General features: G+C 48.4%; 2 pseudogenes; both read right to left on the reverse strand.

Moving 5' to 3' along the window:
* Nucleotides 1–91: 91 nt before the first annotated feature.
* LOC114631334 lies at nucleotides 92–1,502 on the reverse strand (annotated as a pseudogene).
* Nucleotides 1,503–15,667: 14,165 nt separating this feature from the next.
* LOC114631359 lies at nucleotides 15,668–16,251 on the reverse strand (annotated as a pseudogene).
* Nucleotides 16,252–16,847: the final 596 nt, after the last annotated feature.

Genomic DNA, 16,847 nt, shown 5'->3' on the forward strand with positions numbered 1-16,847 from the left:
TTCTTTTTCCTTTTTTTTTTTTTTGACAGCCAAATCCTTTTTTTTTTTTTTAATTGGGGGAATGGATCTCTAGGGGGTAGGCCTGGGGCTCTCACTGCACAGGTTGTTCATTGGCACTGCCTCCAGAATCCTGTGGCTTCATCACATCTGGAAGTTCTGGAGGGCTGGAGAAGGGTTCAATGCGCAGAGCTTCGAAGGTGTCATCTGCTCGGAAGGCCAGGCCCACTGTGGCTGGGGCCTGTGGCCGTGCTGTCTGACTAGTGAAGCCACACTCGCCCAGAGTTTTTCCATCATCAAGGAGCTGATCGTCCTTGTATAGCCGCTGCTCCTCTGGCGGCCGCTTGAGGATGCCCTCGACGATGCGCTTCAGTTCGAACACGGTGCTCGACTCCTTGGCGTCCGTGAAGATGGTGGTCTTGTGGCGCCGGATCATGAGAAACACGTCCACCCCGGCGGCTGCTTCTGGCTCAACGCGCCGGCGTGGCCGCCTTTTTGTTTTTTTCGAGATAGGGTTTCTCTGTGTAGCCCTGACTGTCCTGGAACTCACTCTGTAGACCAGGCTAGCCTCGAACTCTCGAACTCAGAAATCTGCCTGCCTCTGCCTCCCAAGTGCTGGGATTAAAGGCGTGCGCCACCACTGCCCCGGCAAACTAAGAATTTTAAATATATCTTAAATATATCTTAACAGTGTGTCTTAAATACATCTTTAAGCTTGTACATTCGGAAAGCGTGGTTGTCTGGATGAAGAGTTATTGACTCTGGGTCACAATCTTCCTGTAGAACAGTTGTAGGTGCTGGCTAGGACTTTTCTGACTTTAACAGCGGTGAGCTTTACTGTTTAGTGTTCAAAGTAGAGAGAAGGCCATTTAATAACTCTCTAGAGAATGACTCCTTGTGAACCCCAATACATTTGGGTGGCCACAAGCCCCATTGGGTCTTACTGGGCTGCCTAAACTCCTGTGACCTACTGCTGTCACCGGAAGACTGGATAAGCAAAGTGTGTACCCGGACCTCTCTGCCCTCTGCGCAATCCGGGTTGGGTCGACCTTCCGGAGAGTGGACTTAAGGATCCTAGGAGGAGTCTGGGGTTAGGACTCCCAGGCTTCTCTTCTCCTTTAAAACCAGAACCACGCAGGCCTTCTTGCAGTCCAGACAGTGGAGCAAGCAGCCTTTGAGGGCTAAACTTTATAGACTGGGATACTCTGAGTAGTTGACGATCAAGGGGCGCAAACGGGCGGAAGAGGAGAGGCGCAGGCCACCTGAACCGGGTTGGTGGTGATGGTGTTGGGGTTCTGAAGGGTCCGGTTCAGGCTCAAAACGAGTAAGTCTTCCGTTTGAGGGCTGATCATAGACCTGTGGTAAAGAACAGGGTCCTTGTTCCGCAGAGTGTTGCTCGTCAAGTATTTTGAAGTGAGGTTGCCGTCTAGTTCTGGCGACTGGGTCTGGATCCTGTGGGCGTCCCAGTCAGGGCTCTGGAGTCCTCCAGTGCACCCCTCCCCCATTACGCTATCCAGCAGCCACTGGCCCATCCCTGGACTCAGACCCCTCGTCGGCCCCGCCCAGCCTCAGGGTTCCGCCCCCACGAGGGTCCGCCTCCAGGTCCGCCCCGTCGCTCGCCCATTCAGATGTGGGTCAGGGGTGAGCGGGTGGAGCTGACGTCACAAGCTTCCAAGATGGCGCGGAGCGGGCGGCTGTGAGCGGCGCTCGGCGCGCTGGGCGGGGAGCCGAGCGGGGCTGGCGGAGGGCGGACAGGGCGGGCGCGTGCAGCGCAGGTCGGGCGCCCAAGACGAGGGGCCGCTGGCAGGCACATGAGGTAAGCGGCGTCCTCGAGTGAGGGAGGCACGGGCTGGGCGCGCCCCCGGAGAGGGGGGCGTGTGCGCGCGTGGGACGGAGCGCGCGCACGGCCCCTAGTCCTGAACCGAGGCGCACGCGGGACCCTGGACGGGCGGGGGCTTTGTGATTCAGATGCCCGGCGGATTGCGGCCGGCGTGGGACTCCGGGCACAAAGCCCCTAGGGCTGCTCTAGTCCTGGGGCGCGAGTCTGTGGAGCGGGGGTCGACGGGGTAGCGGGCGCCGGCTCTTTGTGCCTTTTCATTAGCAATCTAATCCGAACGGCGTCGGGCGAGCTATGCTGCCTGACAGGCGGGCGTTCTCCCATTATGCAAACGGCTGTACGCCTGCGGCTGCCCCTCTCTGAAACACTTTACGGTTTCCAGAGCTGCGCTTGTGTATGGTCCGCGGTCCTTTTCCTTTAGTACCCTTCCTGGCTGGGAGACTGGCCGTGTCAGGGACAGGGTAGGGCTTAGAGGGCATGGCTCCGTGGCTGGGTGGGCTTTCTGCCCTGCCCCCAGACTTTTGCTGTAGGCAGCTGCCTGGCAGGAAGAGAGATGGGCTTGGGGGAGGGGGTCGGGTGGCAAAGGAAGGGACTGGCTGGCTCAGGGAGTGAGCTGAGGGGCCCTAGCTTGTCATTCTCTGTTTATCTTCCAGAATGGTTCGTATGCACACAGGCCTGGGTGTGAGTGCTAGGGGAAAATACCTCTCCCTGTGGGGGCAGTGACTTAAGGTACTTGGAGTGATTGAGACCAGATAATACTCCCAGCGGCCGCACCCAGAACAGTTTCGGACTACCTTGAGACGAGAGTCCAGTGCTGATCTTGGCTGGCCGGAGAGAGTTAGAAGTTATTTACTTATGTGTTGTATCCCCCTCTTCACAGTGTCTTTTCTAGTTATAATCGTCAGGCACATTTGAAAAGCTGTGTTCCAGGCCCCTCACTTCCAAACAGCAGGAGGGGTGTAACACTGAGAGGCCACCCCCACTGACATATGTGGCGTTGGGGGAGGGGCGGATCCTTGCCTATAGGAATCCTGTGACTGGGGTTTGCTAGCACCGGTAGATCGGGCAGGTAGTGGAGGGGTTTATCTTCTAGGCTGAACTTGGGATTTCCAATCTAGGACAAAGGTTGGAGGGATGGAGGCAAACCCTAGAGGGATGCCACGCTTATTCTGATTCCTACTGGCCTTGCCCCTCTTCTGTTATCTGCCTGTATCTGGAATCCCTGGCTTTCAAGCAGACATTTTTAGGATCGTAGTCTGTGTAACCACTCTGTAGCTCTGTCTCAAGGAGAAAAAGTATGCTGGGTGGAGCAGAGCTTCTGGAGTAGTCTGAAATACAGCAGATGGTCCAGCCTCAGGCTGGCCTCTAGAGACAAATGTGTGGCCAAACCTTCGGACTAAGGGTTTTTCAAGAAGTCTTGTGCCTGCAGGTAATCTTTCTGTCCTGTGCAGTTATAGTTTTTTTTTTTTTTTTTTTTTTTTTTTTTTGAGACAGGGTTTCTCTGTGTAGCTCTGGCTGTCCTGGAACTCACTCTGTAGACCAGGCTGGGCTCAAACTCAGAAATCCACCTGCCTCTGCCTCCCAAGTGCTGGGATTAAAGGCGTGCGCCACCACTGCAGTTACAGTTTTTTAATGGAAACCTCTGAGACCTACAGAGTAGACTTGGGGAAAAGAGTCCACCTGCTTGCTGTGAGTGGAAGCAGCCTTGTTCACTCCGCTTTCTGCTTTGGCTCCTGGCTTTCTGCAGGTTAGTTGTAAGGTGTTGAGAGTGCTTGTTGACCAGCATGTCTGGCTGTTCGAGTTCGGCTGTGTGCCCAGAATTTCTTCCTGCAGTGTTTTCCTGCCAGTTGTTGGGACTTGTACATTAGTCACTGAGCTTTTATGAGCAATTCCTGAAAAGAAAAAATCTTCCTCTGATCGTAGGAAGAAGCAGCTTGAGGGAGAGTCCTGTCTTTAAAACAGAACCGAAATGATTTGCTGTAATTGTTAGGAGAAGAGGTGCAGACAGGGCAGGGGTAGTGTGTCCTGTTCTGCTACATAGTACCTGCTCTGAGGACAGGTAGGCAGGATTCCTTCCTCACTTCCTGGTCTTGGCCAGCAGCCTAGCCTTTTCCACAAGCTGCAATTCTAGATTAATCCTCACATAGTGTTTTCTTTCCACAGATCAGATTTCTCATTTTGTTAATAAGTACAGTCTCTGATCCTCCTGGAGTCAGCTGTTGTAGACTGAGAGCGACAGGGTTTTGCATTATTGAGCTGTAGGGAATGCTGTGCAGTCTTCCTATGAGTCCTCATTGCTTGTCAAGGTCAGGCTTGAAGGGTGAGCTTAGGGGTGTGAACTACCCTCTCCCCTTTAAGCTGAGCTGGAGTTTATTAAGAGATGACACTGCATTTCTTTAGTGTTGTATGTGTGTGTGTGTGTGTGTGTGTGTGAGTAGATGGGCAGCACCCTGTTAGAGCTGAGAAACAGCTTGCAGGAGTTGGTTCTCTTCTTCCACCGAGTGGGTTCTGGGGATCAAAGCTGTCATAAAGCTAGTTGGCAAGCACGTTTGCCCACTGAGCCATTTCTCTGGCCCAAGAAAGAGGGTCTCACTATGTATCCTTGGCTGGGATTAATGATAAGTGCCACTGTGACCAGCTTTAGTTGTTTGTCCAGACAGGGCCTCGCTGTGTAGCTCTGACTGTTTTGGAACTCAGAGCATGGCCTGCCTTTGCCTTACAAGTGCTGAGGTTAAAGGTGTGTGCCACCACTGTTCGGGGGTTTTGGTTTGTTTTTTATTTTTAAATAAGAAACAGTGTTGGAGAGATGGCTCAGAGGTTAAGAGTATTGGCTGTTCTTTCAGAAGACCCAGGTGATTCACAACCATCTGTAGGCCAGTCTTAGGGAACCTAGTGTCTTCTTCCCTCCCAAGGCACTAGGCACTCCTACGGTCTATGTGCATAAAGTTAAAACCACATCGAAAACAAGGAAACAAGGTCTCTTAGCTCCGACTGGCTCAGAAGGTACAGACATCCACCTCCCTCCCATAAATCCCTTGATGTTTTGTTTTTGAGACAGAGTCTTTCTAGCCATGGCTGTCTTGGAACTCAACAGATAGACAAGGAACTCAGAGATCTACCTGCCTCTGTATTCTGAGTGCTGAGATTAAAGGGGTGCCACACTGTACCAGGTTCCTGAGATATTTTAATATAGAGTTTGAGCCCTGGGATTAAGAGAAAGGCCTTCAGGAATAAAATAAGATGCTTGTGAATGTGGCTTTCACAGAAGAGCAGAGAAATACCTTCTTATCAGCAGCTCCTGAAAAGGGACCAGTTTTGGAGATGTAGAGGTGTGAGAAGGAATAAAGTTCAGTTTACTTAGGGAGCTCCTGTCTCTGCTATTTTGGTTGGTCTGTTGACCTGTGGGGTCAGTTTCACCCCATCTCTGTTCATAGGCTGGGACTGAAGGCCTCTGCCTCCCGAACCTGATCTCTAGCAGGGCCTGGACTAGGAGGAAGTTGTTCTTCTTGTAAGTAATCAGTTCTGTGGAACCTGGCTAAACAGGGTCCCCTGCAAGTCCGTTTGGGGCAGGGTGAGTGGACTTGGTTGGAAGCCTGCAGTGTGCCTAGTTCTGTGGTTCACTCTGCATGCAACTGTGGGCAGTGATGATGCCCACCTTACTACTCACGTCTAAGATAGAGATAGCTTGAATGTACACTAGACTGTGTTGTCTTTCACCCTTCAGTCTAGAGAAGATAGCAAATTATTAGAAGGGGATGGTGTGGCAGGCATGGTGGGAGGGGCCATGTAGGTTGGAGGAGTGCTGCGGACGCCATGCTAGGTACATGTTGGCAGAGCTGAGCAATAGTTATTTTTATTACACTTATTTGGTATGTGTGTGTTTGCCGATTAAGGGAGCTGTTGATGCCCTCCTTCTACCATGTGGGTTCTAGAGACTGGACTTACATTGTCAGGCTTGGCAGCAAGCAGCTCTACTCACTGGGCTATCTTGCCAACCCTGTTTTTGTTCTTTGAGATAAGGTCTTACTGTGTACCCTAACTGGCCTCAGACTTGTGCTTGTCCCTCAACCTCCAGAGTGTTGGGATAGTGTATATCTTCTTGGGCAGCTGAGAAGACTATTTTTTATCTTGTCTCCACTTGTCTCATCCACCCCCACTCCCACCCTTCACCCCCCAAGGTTTCTCTATGTATCCTTAGCTGTCCTGGAACTTGCTCTGTAGTCCAGGTTGGCCACAAACTCTGGGATTAAAGGTGTGCACCACTACCACCACCTGGTGAGGATTTTTTTTTCTTCTCCCCCTAAAGGGCATGGAGGAAGGACTAGGAGACCACGGAAAACATTATCTTGCAGATTTGTGAAGCTTGGGAAGTGCGTGTCCCCCAGATGTGTGAGACTCTTTTGCAAACTTTGTATTTACTCAGCCACATTTTCTAAAAATAACTTAGCACTTAGCCCTTATAGCATGTCTAAATTGTGCTGGCTCTGGTACTCACAGACTTGTGTACCACTGCTCTGCTTTTAGGGCAGAGTGAAATGACAGGAGTATCATCTCAGTTCAGCAGGGGTCTCTTGAGACTGAGGTTTACACCTTGCTGTGATTGGAGGATTAATGCTCTTGAATTGAGCCTATGAGAGCCTTTATTACATGATGTCTGTAGATACCTGAGCTCAGACCAGGGAGGGATGAGAGAGAGCCTTTACTCCAAGACACACTGGATTTCTGTTGGAAGCTATAAAACAAGCCTGTCCAGATTGTTCCTGCACGCAGGGTGTGGCTGGGGAGGGAGGGGAATGAATAAGCTTGCCTAATGGTTAGGGAACTGAACTGGGAAGGGCCCTAAGAAATAACTGGTCTCTTGAGCCTACTGGGAGATGCGGATGGGGAACTCTAGTAAGGTTGATTCTCTGAAGGCCAGACACTACTACTACAGTCCAGGAGGGGAGGGAAAGGCAGGCCTGGGAAGGGCATGCTGGAGTAAGTGGGGAGAATGACCCCATAACACTCCTGGAACCTTCAGAAAGACTACCATAACTGATGAAAGTATTCTTGGTAGAGGGGAAAGAAGCGTGGTTTTGGGCTTGAAGTCAGGGGACTGAGGATCTTAGAAGCTCTAGGTGAGAAAGCATGAGTCAGCCACTTGTATCTGGGCCAGAAGTCCGTCCTGTTTCTTGTGAGATGGAAATAGGTGTAGATCCTTGTTTCCTGATTGAGGGTGAGCTACCTCCCCAGAACCTTCTTGTGGGTGAACTGGGAAGTATGGGATATGGAAAGGGACTGTTTTCCAGGTTGCCCTGTCTGTTCTGTGGGAATTCCTGGATGGCAAGGATGAAGGGTCCAGGTCAGGATAGGAGGGCTGTTTGTTCTGTATGACTACAGCTGGTAGGCAATTCTGTGTGGTTGTGGGGCAGCAGGTCTTATTACTGGCCAATTCCTGTGGGTGGACAGATGATTTGGCTGATGGGAGGGACCACTCCCATTCTCAATGTAGCGTGAATTTGAGCCCCATTGAAATTTTCATCAACCCAGCTGAGGACTCTTCCAGGTGAAGGACGCCATGACTGTTCCTGGTCTGTGCAGCTCCCTCACCTTGCTGCTTGGAAGCTGCATAAAGTAAATGAAAGGACAGATGAGGCCAGAGACCTCAGGGGCCTTTCCTTATATGGACACAGCGTCTTTACTGCATGGGATGATGAACTTGAGCTGCCTATGAGCCTAGCACTGTTTCCTGTGTTGTGCTTGACTTAAACCTTGGGCTTTATATCAGGCCTCTGGGGAGCTTAGTTTCTCCTTAGGTCCTGTGTTTCCTACAGTGAAGCTGGTATGTGGCCAAGTTTAAGAACCACTGCCCCAGCAAGTGGTGTATCTTTTTTTTTTTTTGAGACAGGGTTTCTCTGTGTAGCCCTGGCTGTCCTGGAACTCACTCTGTAGACCAGGCTAGTCTCGAACTCTCGAATTCAGAAATCTGCCTGCCTCTGCCTCCCAAGTGCTGGGATTAAAGGCATGCGCCACCACTGCCCAGCTATATCTTTTGTTTATAACAGAATCAAGCAAAGGATTGAGCAGTAAGGTTGAGTAGGGTATGCTGTTAACTGATTTGGGAGGGCCCTGTGCGTTTAGCAGTTACTCACTGAATGAATGGACATAGCAGTAGAGGAACCCTGAACAAGGGTGAACAGCAAGGGCCTAAGCATGCACTGAGGGGTCTCTAATAGAATGTTCTCTGTGGAGCTGCCTCCTTCCCTATACCCTAAGACTCAGTCTCACCCACCCTGTAGCCTATGCTCCATAGTTGTCTGGCCTTGGCTTGGTTGTGTTCTTGGGTTCCCATTGGCCTTCTCTGTAACCTGGCAAACCTTCTTTGTTTGTAATGGCTCTCTTACTAGCCCTCTTTAGCCCCAGCTGAGATATGACATAATTAGGATAGCTGTCTCTTCTTTAGTCTCTTTGCCCGAATTGTCCCTGGGAGAGACTCTGGTCCTGGAGGTTATTTTTGGGCTGCATTGAATAGGCAAGATGTGTGAAGCTACTAGTAAGGGGTTGAGAAGGTGTGGGTGCAATGCAGGGGTGTGAGAGGCAGGGCTTCAGGTTGGCTCTACCTCTGCAGGAACAGAACAGTGGGATGTCCTGATGTTCAGTTTGTGTCTGTGGGGTTAGGGCAATGATTATGTGACAGGAATGTTAAGACCCCTTGGTGTACTGTCATCTTGGTGTCCTAGGTAGGAAGTGTGGTCTTCCAGAGGACTGAGAGCCTAGGTACAGGCAGTGAAGGGATGCTAGAGACACAGGCAGAGGACTTTTTGTAGTGTGCGTATTAGTAGGCAAACCTGAACAAATTGTCTTATGAGTATAACCTGTTAGTTAGTTTGCATGCATGCATGTGTTGGTGTTGGGGGGGCTTTCACACCCAAGGCACACAGGTCCCTTACCTATGTGTGTAACACCATGTCTAATTTTTTGTTTTTGTTTTTGTTTTTTCGAGACAGGGTTTCTCTGTGTAGCCCTGGCTGTCCTGGAACTCACTCTGTAGACCAGGCTGGCCTCGAACTCAGAAATCTGCCTGCCTCCGCCTCCCAAGTGCTGGAACTAAAGGCGTGCGCCACCACTGCCCCATGTCTAATTTTTTTTTTTTTTTCTGGGCTAGGAATCAGGACTCCCGTGTTTGCTAGACAAGCACTCCCAAGCTACAACCCAGTCCCAGCTTTTCCTTTAGTAGGAAGCTGGTGTCAGTGCTCTGGGAGCTTTTCAGAGTTCTTGGCCGAATGCTAGGATGATGCTGGTGGAAGAGGGATGGCCAGTTCTTTCAAGCCCTTACTCTTGCTCAGCATTGTAGTAGCATATTAGGCAGGCCTGCATTTAATCCTCAGAACGTACTGTGCAGTCGTAACCATTTCATCAGCCCCCATTGTACATTGATTCGGAGATGGTGCAGTCACACAGACAGGAAATGTTCAGGGAAGTTCTAGTGGGAGCTATGTGTACAGTCTGAGGGCACCTTATTCTGAGTGGTACTTGGGCTGGAATATCTCTTTTTCAAGATAGGATCTCACTATGTTGCCTTTGACTGGAATTCCTTATGTAGACCAAGCTGGTCTTGAACTCACAGAGCTTGGCCTGTCTCTACCTCCCAAGAGTTGCAGAGCTAGGATTAAAGGCATTCACCACCATGCCAGGCACAGCTCTTTCTTTGTAAATATTTAGGTGTTCTTTGTTTATTTTTTTTGTTTTGGAGACAGAATCTCACTATGTAGCCCAGGCTGACCAGTTTACTGTGTAACTCAGGCCTCCCTTGACTTGTTCTTTTTTCTTTTAATTTTTAAAATTAAAATATTACAGAGTTTTCCCCCTTCTTCCCTCTAATACATTTCCTGCATTCCCCCCCTTCCCTTTTAAATTCATGGCTTCTTTCTTTCCCTCCCTCCCTCCCTCCCTTCCTTCCTTCCTTTCTTTCCTTTTGAGACAGGGTTTCTCTGTGTAGCCCTGGCTGTCCTGGAACTCACTCTGTAGACCAGGCTGGCCTCGAACTCAGAAATCTGCCTGCCTCTGCCTCCCAAGTGCTGGAACTAAAGGCGTGCGCCACCACTGCCCTGCCTCTTTGTTTCTTTGTTGCATATATGTATGTGTGTAAATATACGTGTCTTATGTATATGATTTCGGGACTCACCACTTGGAATTAGATAATCAATTGGGGTGAGTGACATCACTAGGGACGAATTCTCCCTTTTTCCCCAGTCCTGAGGTGCCTGTAGTTCTCTGTCTACTAGTGGATCTTCCTGAGATTTTTCCCTTCTATAATAGTATGTCTGTTGGTGTTATTTGGGTCCTATTTAGGCAGCCATATTTTTGAGGCATCTAGGAGACAATATCTTTCAATAGCAGAATTTCTCTGGTGCCTACAGTTATGCAGTGTTCCCTGAGGCTTAGGTGCAGGAGTTTGTTATAGATGTATGTATTCATTGGGTCTGGATAGCTCTGCTTTTCGACAGTTGTGGATGCCCCCCCCTTTTTTTTTCCAAGACAGGGTTTCTCTGTGTAGCCCAGGCTGTCCTGGAACTCATTGAGTAGACTAGGCTGGTCTTGAATCTAGGGCTCTGCCTGTCTCTGCCTCTCTAGTGCTGTGATTAGAGGCATATGCCACCACCGCCCGGCTACATCCCCCCCTTTTTTGAGACAGAACTCAATATATAGTCTTTGCTGACCTGGAACTCAAAGAGATCCATCCACCAGCCTCTCTGCCTTTTGCCTCCTGTAGTGCTGGGCTGCCACACATGGCCCTGAAGTTTTCTTTTTTTCTTTTTTTTCTTTTTTAAGATTTATTTATTCTATGTATATGAACACACTGTAGCTGTCTTCAGACACACCAGAAGAGGGCATCGGATCCCATTACAGATGGTTGTGAGCCATCATGTGGTTTCTGGGAATTGAACCCAGGATCTCTGGATGGGCAGTCAGTGCTCTTAAAACCACTGAGGCCTTTCTCCAGCCTGGTCCCCTGAGGTTTTCTTTGACATTTTTGTTTTTAAATTTTGTGTGCTTGTGGGGTGCTTGTGGGGAGACATGGGCATGTGGGTTTATTTCTGTAGCATGCAAGTGGGACTCAGAAGGGAGCCAAATTTTCTTTCTGTGTGGGTCCCCATGATTGGACTCAGGTTGTTGCCTATTTTTTCCTCTTAAATTACTTTATGTGTGTTAATGTATGACACACATACATTAATGTGTGAGTGTGGATCAAGACCACCTATAGGGTTTGGCTTTCTCCTTCTGTCTTATTACCTGATATGTCATCGTGGTGACCCACAAATGATGTTTTCTTTTTAAAATTGCATTTGATTTTTTTTTTTTTCCGAGAAAGGGTTTCTCTGTATAGTCCTGGCTGTCCTGGAACTCACTCTGTAGACCAGGCTGGCTTCGAACTCAGACATCCGCCTGCCTCTGCCTCCCAAGTGCTGGGATTAAAGGCGTGCGCCACCACTGCCTGGCGGTGGCATTTGATTTTTTAGGGGGAAGGGTGCTGCACATGTGGAGGTCAGAAAACAGCTTGAGGAAGCTGGTTCTCTTCACTATGGGTTTCAGGATCTAATTCAGGTATGTAAGCTTAGCAGCGAGCGCTATTTATTACAAGGTAGGCTGTGGCTGAGGATTTCATTCAGTTCAAGTGTAATTGGAAGTGATGCTCAAAGCTGAAGGGCTCCCTGGACCATTTAACTTTAGTAGCAGCTCCTTCTGGGAATTCTGGTCTCTATTTCATTGTGCCTTTGTTGAAGCAACTAACTCCAGGAGGGGCTTTAGGGACAGCCAATACTGTACTTCAGAGCTTACAGCCTTTCCTTCTAGAAAATTTTCAGTCTGGGCAATGAGAGGTTCTCTGTCACTACCGCTGGTGCTGTTGGGAGCAGGGTGAGCCTTTCAGTAGATGAGCACAGGGGGCTGGAGCAAGTATAGGAGAAACAGCCAAGTTTTTCAGGCCTTCTGAAAGTGCCTCCAGGTAATCAGGCACTGGTCTTGGGTTGCCCTTTGGCTGTGATAAGTCAACCTAAACTCCAGAAGGCCAGGTGTGAGCCTGAGGCAGCCCCCATACTAGCTGAGGGGAGAGGATTGTTTCCAAAGTCCCACATTCCATGCATGGATGGACGCTGATAAGAGCAGCTCTGCTTGCTTAGTTTTCTTTAGGTAGAAGGGGACTTTGACTTCATGCCCCCAGCAGGCAGCATGCTCATCCACATCCTGCTTCCTGGTAGCACCCTTCCCCCACCGGTCTCTTCCTTGTATCCACAGCCCCAGACCTGAGTGAGATTCATGGATGCCATTTCAAACAGTCTTTTCATTCGTTTATTTAAAATTGCTACTCTAAGCTGGGCTGTGGTGACACATGCCTTTTTAATCCCAGCACTTGGGAGACAGAGGCAGGAGGATCTCTGAGTTTGAGGACAGCCTGGTCTACACAGTGAGTTCCAGGACACAGGAGAGCCAGGGCTATTCAGAGAACCCTGTCTCCAAAAACCAAAGCAAACATCAAAAAGCAAGAAAAAATACTCAAGACTGTATGTCACCATTCTCACAGGATTGTTTGTAGATATTGATCCCTTTTATAATACTGATTTTTGCTTTAGGGGTTTTGCGGTAGGTGGGGCAGGGACTCAAGTAACTCAGACTAGTTTAGAATTTAGTATAGATCCTTGAACTTTTGATCCTCCTGTATCTTCGAAGTGTAAGGATTACAAGCATGCACTATAATGTCTGGTTTATTGGTACTGGGGATTTAACCCAGGGCTTCCTGTATGCTAGACAAGTATGTCCCCAGAACCCCTTTTGTTTTGTGAGATAGAATCTTACTATGTAGTCTGTAGTCCTGGTTGTACTGGAACTCACTCTGTAGACCAGACTGGCCTAGAATGAATGCACAGAGATCAACCTGCCTCTTCCTTCTTCCTCCAGAACAATGGGATTAAATATGTGTTTCACCACACCTGGTCCCAGCCACTGTTTAAGGTTGTCTGTTACACATGTTCTTAGTGTTCTCTTGTTAGCCAGAACAGAGGTTCAGTCTCTCTTATGCCCAGGGAGACGGTCCCAAGACTGAGTGTAAATTTCCATTCCCAGATGCACATCATTGAATATTTAGACTGGTCAGTGGGAGGAACACACGAGACTCTTCTGTAGAATACTTGAGTACAAGATTGGGGCCAGGACAGGCCTGTGTATGTTTGTAGTGGGAGACAAACTTACTTATGAACTAGGGAGCCTTCCCCTAAAGAAAATGCTGGTTACCTGTGGTACATTTGAGCATTCAAGTGAATATTATTATAATTTTGGAAAACTCATGTCCATGATGGTAGGCTGGGCACTTGCTAAGAAGATCACTCAGTTGGCAAAGTGCTAGACAATTGTATGGATGTTTAGCATACATATAAGAAGCTGAACATAGTGGCATGTGCTTGTGATCCTAGTCCTGGGGAGACAGGATACTGGATACCTAACATTGAGTTCTAGATCTCAATGAGACCCAGTCTCAAATAAGGTGGACAGCTGTGGGGGGAATAGAGCTCCACGTTTCTCTCTCTCTCTCTCTCTCTCTCTCTCTCTCTCTCTCTCACACACACACACACACACACACACACACATACACACACACACACACACACACACGTTGGATAAGAAAAGCAGCATTATTAACTCATGGGATTTCTTGGTGGTATAATGTCTGGAAGAACTGGCTTCAGCAAACCCCTGTGGTGTATATCTGTAATCTCATCTATTTGGGATGCTAAAGTAGGGTCTTCAGTTCAGGTCCAGCCTGAGCTATGTAGTAGTGATCCTGCATTTAAAATAAGTAAATAAATAAACAAATAAATAAATAAATGGCAAGAGCTACGTGTGGTACATTCCTGTAATCCCAGCACCTAGGAGGGGGGTGGGGAGGCAGGAGAATCAAGAATTAGCTGTCAGCCTGGGCTTTATGAGACCATGTCTCAAAAAACATAAACAAAACAAACCCCAAAAACATCCTAAAGAATATTCTGACATTCTTCCTTCTCCTCTCCTCTCCTCTCCTCTCCTCTCCTCTCCTCTCCTCTCCTCTCCTCTCCTCTCCTCTCTTCTCTTCTCTTCTCTTCTCTATGTATGTGAGTACACTGTCACTGTCTTCATACAGAAGAGGGCATCAGATCCCATTGCAGATGGTGGAGAGCCATGTGATTGCTGGGAATTGAACTCAGGACCTCTGGAAGAATAGTCAGTCTCTTAACCGCTGAGCCATCTCTCTAGGCCTCTGACATTCTTCTTAACCGAATGCTGATCAATGGGACTAGGGCGGACAGGAGGGGAGGCGCACAGAAGTGCCTCAGCAAATGCTGGTGTTTGGTGAGGATCATCAGAAGGAAGATGAAGGGGTCAAGGGGAAAGGGTCATTGATTGGAGGACTTGGCCTGTGGCCTTCTTATGGTATTTTGGAAGGATGAGGGGCTTAGTACCCCTCAGGGAAGAGTTGAATCTAGGCTGAGCTTGGACTTTAATGAAAGTGGCAATAGGAGAGTGACTTGGTGTATATTTGAGAAAGATAACAGGATGAATTGTATTCAGAATCAGAGTAGGGAGGGATTCAATGCTGTGTGTACTTTTTTGTGCAGAGGCCTTAGGGAAGGGTGTTTTTAGACACGAGTTAATTTTTTTCCTTTTTTAAGTTAAAAGTATATTTATTGTATATGTGGATGTGTGCACCCTGGCATGGAGGAGCTGAGAGGCCAGCTTGTGAGGTCATTTGCTGCCTTGTTTGCTAGGCTTGGGATGGAACCTTGGATCTTGTGACTACTTAGACTGGATCTTAGGAATAGGATACCTGTAAAGTTAGGCATACCTGTTCTCCACATAAATGACAGTCTGGCTTTTCCTTAGGGCAGGGTGATACTTTCTGTATGGTCTCTTGTGGGACCGGAATCTTTTAACCCCCCACCCCCCATTGTTAATAGAGTTGAATAATGTTGGGACCCCTGTATTGGGTCCTCAATGTGGAGCTGTTTTGGGATTTTTATGCTGAGTAGTCTCGGCTTTTATAGGAAGTTAGGATATTATTACAATGGTGTAGTCAGATGATGTGAGTTGTGTATTACGGTAGCGTTGATAGTGAAAAGTCTACTGCAACTGAAGCTCTTCCTGTGTCTCATAAGAAGCGGCCCTTCACCCCAGCTTCTTGACATACCCATTTCTTTGTGGCTCGTTCTTGTCCTATAGGAGTTGCCATTCATGGGCGTTGTGGGCTGGCCTTTCTGTCTGGACCCTGAAACAGGAAGTGACTTATTTGCGTTGGTTTGTCTTCTGTTCACACAGCCGTGGCAATGCTGGTTGCACTCCGGAGAGCAAGTAGAGCTGGAGTTCTGGACGGGCTGCCTCACAGGTCTTGCCTTTCTAGCAGCCCGTCTTTCACAGTTGGGCTGTGTTGCCCCAGGAAGAGGAAGCCCTGTTCATTTTACCTTCTATCCCTAAATCCCCTTGCTCAAAGCTAAATCTTTCCAAAATGTGCTTTTTGTTATTTTGGTGGGAATGGGAATTGTAACCTAGAGTGTATCACAGATTTATGTTTCCAGCTCTCTGTTTACTTCTAAGGCTTGTATCACCAAGACCAGGTTTCTTGTTTTTTTTGTTTTTAAGATTTATTTATTTTATCTTTAATGAGTGTTTTGCTTTCAAGTATGTATGTGCACCATGTTGTAATTGGTGCCTGCATAGGACAGAAGGGAGCATTAGATTGATTGCCTGGAGTTGGAAATAGTTGTAAGTCACCATAAGGGTTCTGGGAGTTAAAACTGGATCCTCTATAAGGACAAGTGCTCTTTCTTTTTTTTTTTCTTATTAATACAGTATTTATTTGTCTTCTCTCTGTCAAACCCTAAGCCAAGCACTTTCCCCAGACTTCTTGGGGAGCTACAGGAAAAGGAACATACAGGGCAGACGAGACACAAAAGAACTATGGGAGGTGGAAGTGGAGACGGCTGCTTCACATGGCGAAGAGGATGAGAAAGGCCACCATTAGGCAAAAGAGCCCCATGGCCTCTGAGAGGGCAAAGCCCAGAATCGCGTAGGAGAAGAGTTGTTGCTTCAGAGAAGGGTTCCTGGCATAGCCAATGATGAGACTCCCAAAAACAGTCCCAATCCCTGCCCCAGAGCCAGCCACCCCAACTGTAGCAGCCCCAGCTCCAATGAACTTGGCCGCTGTGTCGATGTCCCGTGAAACGGTGCTGGTTTGGAAGCTGCGGGTAAGGATAAGTGAGGTCAGAGGCTGCTGGACCGCCAAGCTCCTGAGGCTCTCATTTGTTGCCATCTGTGGTCGCTTCAACTCCACCGCAGACAGCGGACGACTCAGCAGCTGAGAGGTGCTCCTGATCAGGGAGCGGGTAGAGACTGAACCTGGAGCAGGCATACATTTTCAGGGGTGAGGGGCCAAGGCAGGAGAGCTGCTCCCAGGATAGAGAAGACAGAGAGCAGGACAAGTGCTCTTAATCCCTGAGCCATCCCTTCAGCTCCTAGATTCATTTTGCTTTTTATTATATGTTTGTGCACATATTAGATACACGCACATTTAAAAATCACCATTTTCTTTTGATCCTGGGAAATAGTCCTCATTCCTTGTTTGGTTAATTAAATTCCATCATTATGGGTCAGAAGTTAAGAGCACTGGCTGCTTTTCCAGAGAACTTGGGTTCCATTCACAGGACCCACATGGCAGGTCATATCTGTAACTATAGCTCCAGGGAAAGCTAACATTCTCATATGGTCTCTGTGGACACCAGGCATTCTTGCACTGTACAGACATTCATGCAAAATTCCCATTCATGTAAGGTAATGTTTGCCATTGGTGGCACATGTCTTTCACTCCAGCATTCAGAAGGTAGAGGCAGGCAAATCTCTTGAGTTCAAGGCCAGTCTGGTCTACAAAACAAATTCCAGGACAGCCAAGGGCTACATAGAAAAGAAACCTTGTCTCTGACAAAAAACACCACCAAACCAAACCAAAAAATTT

This window comes from Grammomys surdaster, unplaced genomic scaffold (genome assembly GCF_004785775.1).
Source record: "Grammomys surdaster isolate TR1022 unplaced genomic scaffold, NIH_TR_1.0 358, whole genome shotgun sequence".
In the NCBI taxonomy this organism is placed as follows: domain Eukaryota; kingdom Metazoa; phylum Chordata; class Mammalia; order Rodentia; family Muridae; genus Grammomys; species Grammomys surdaster.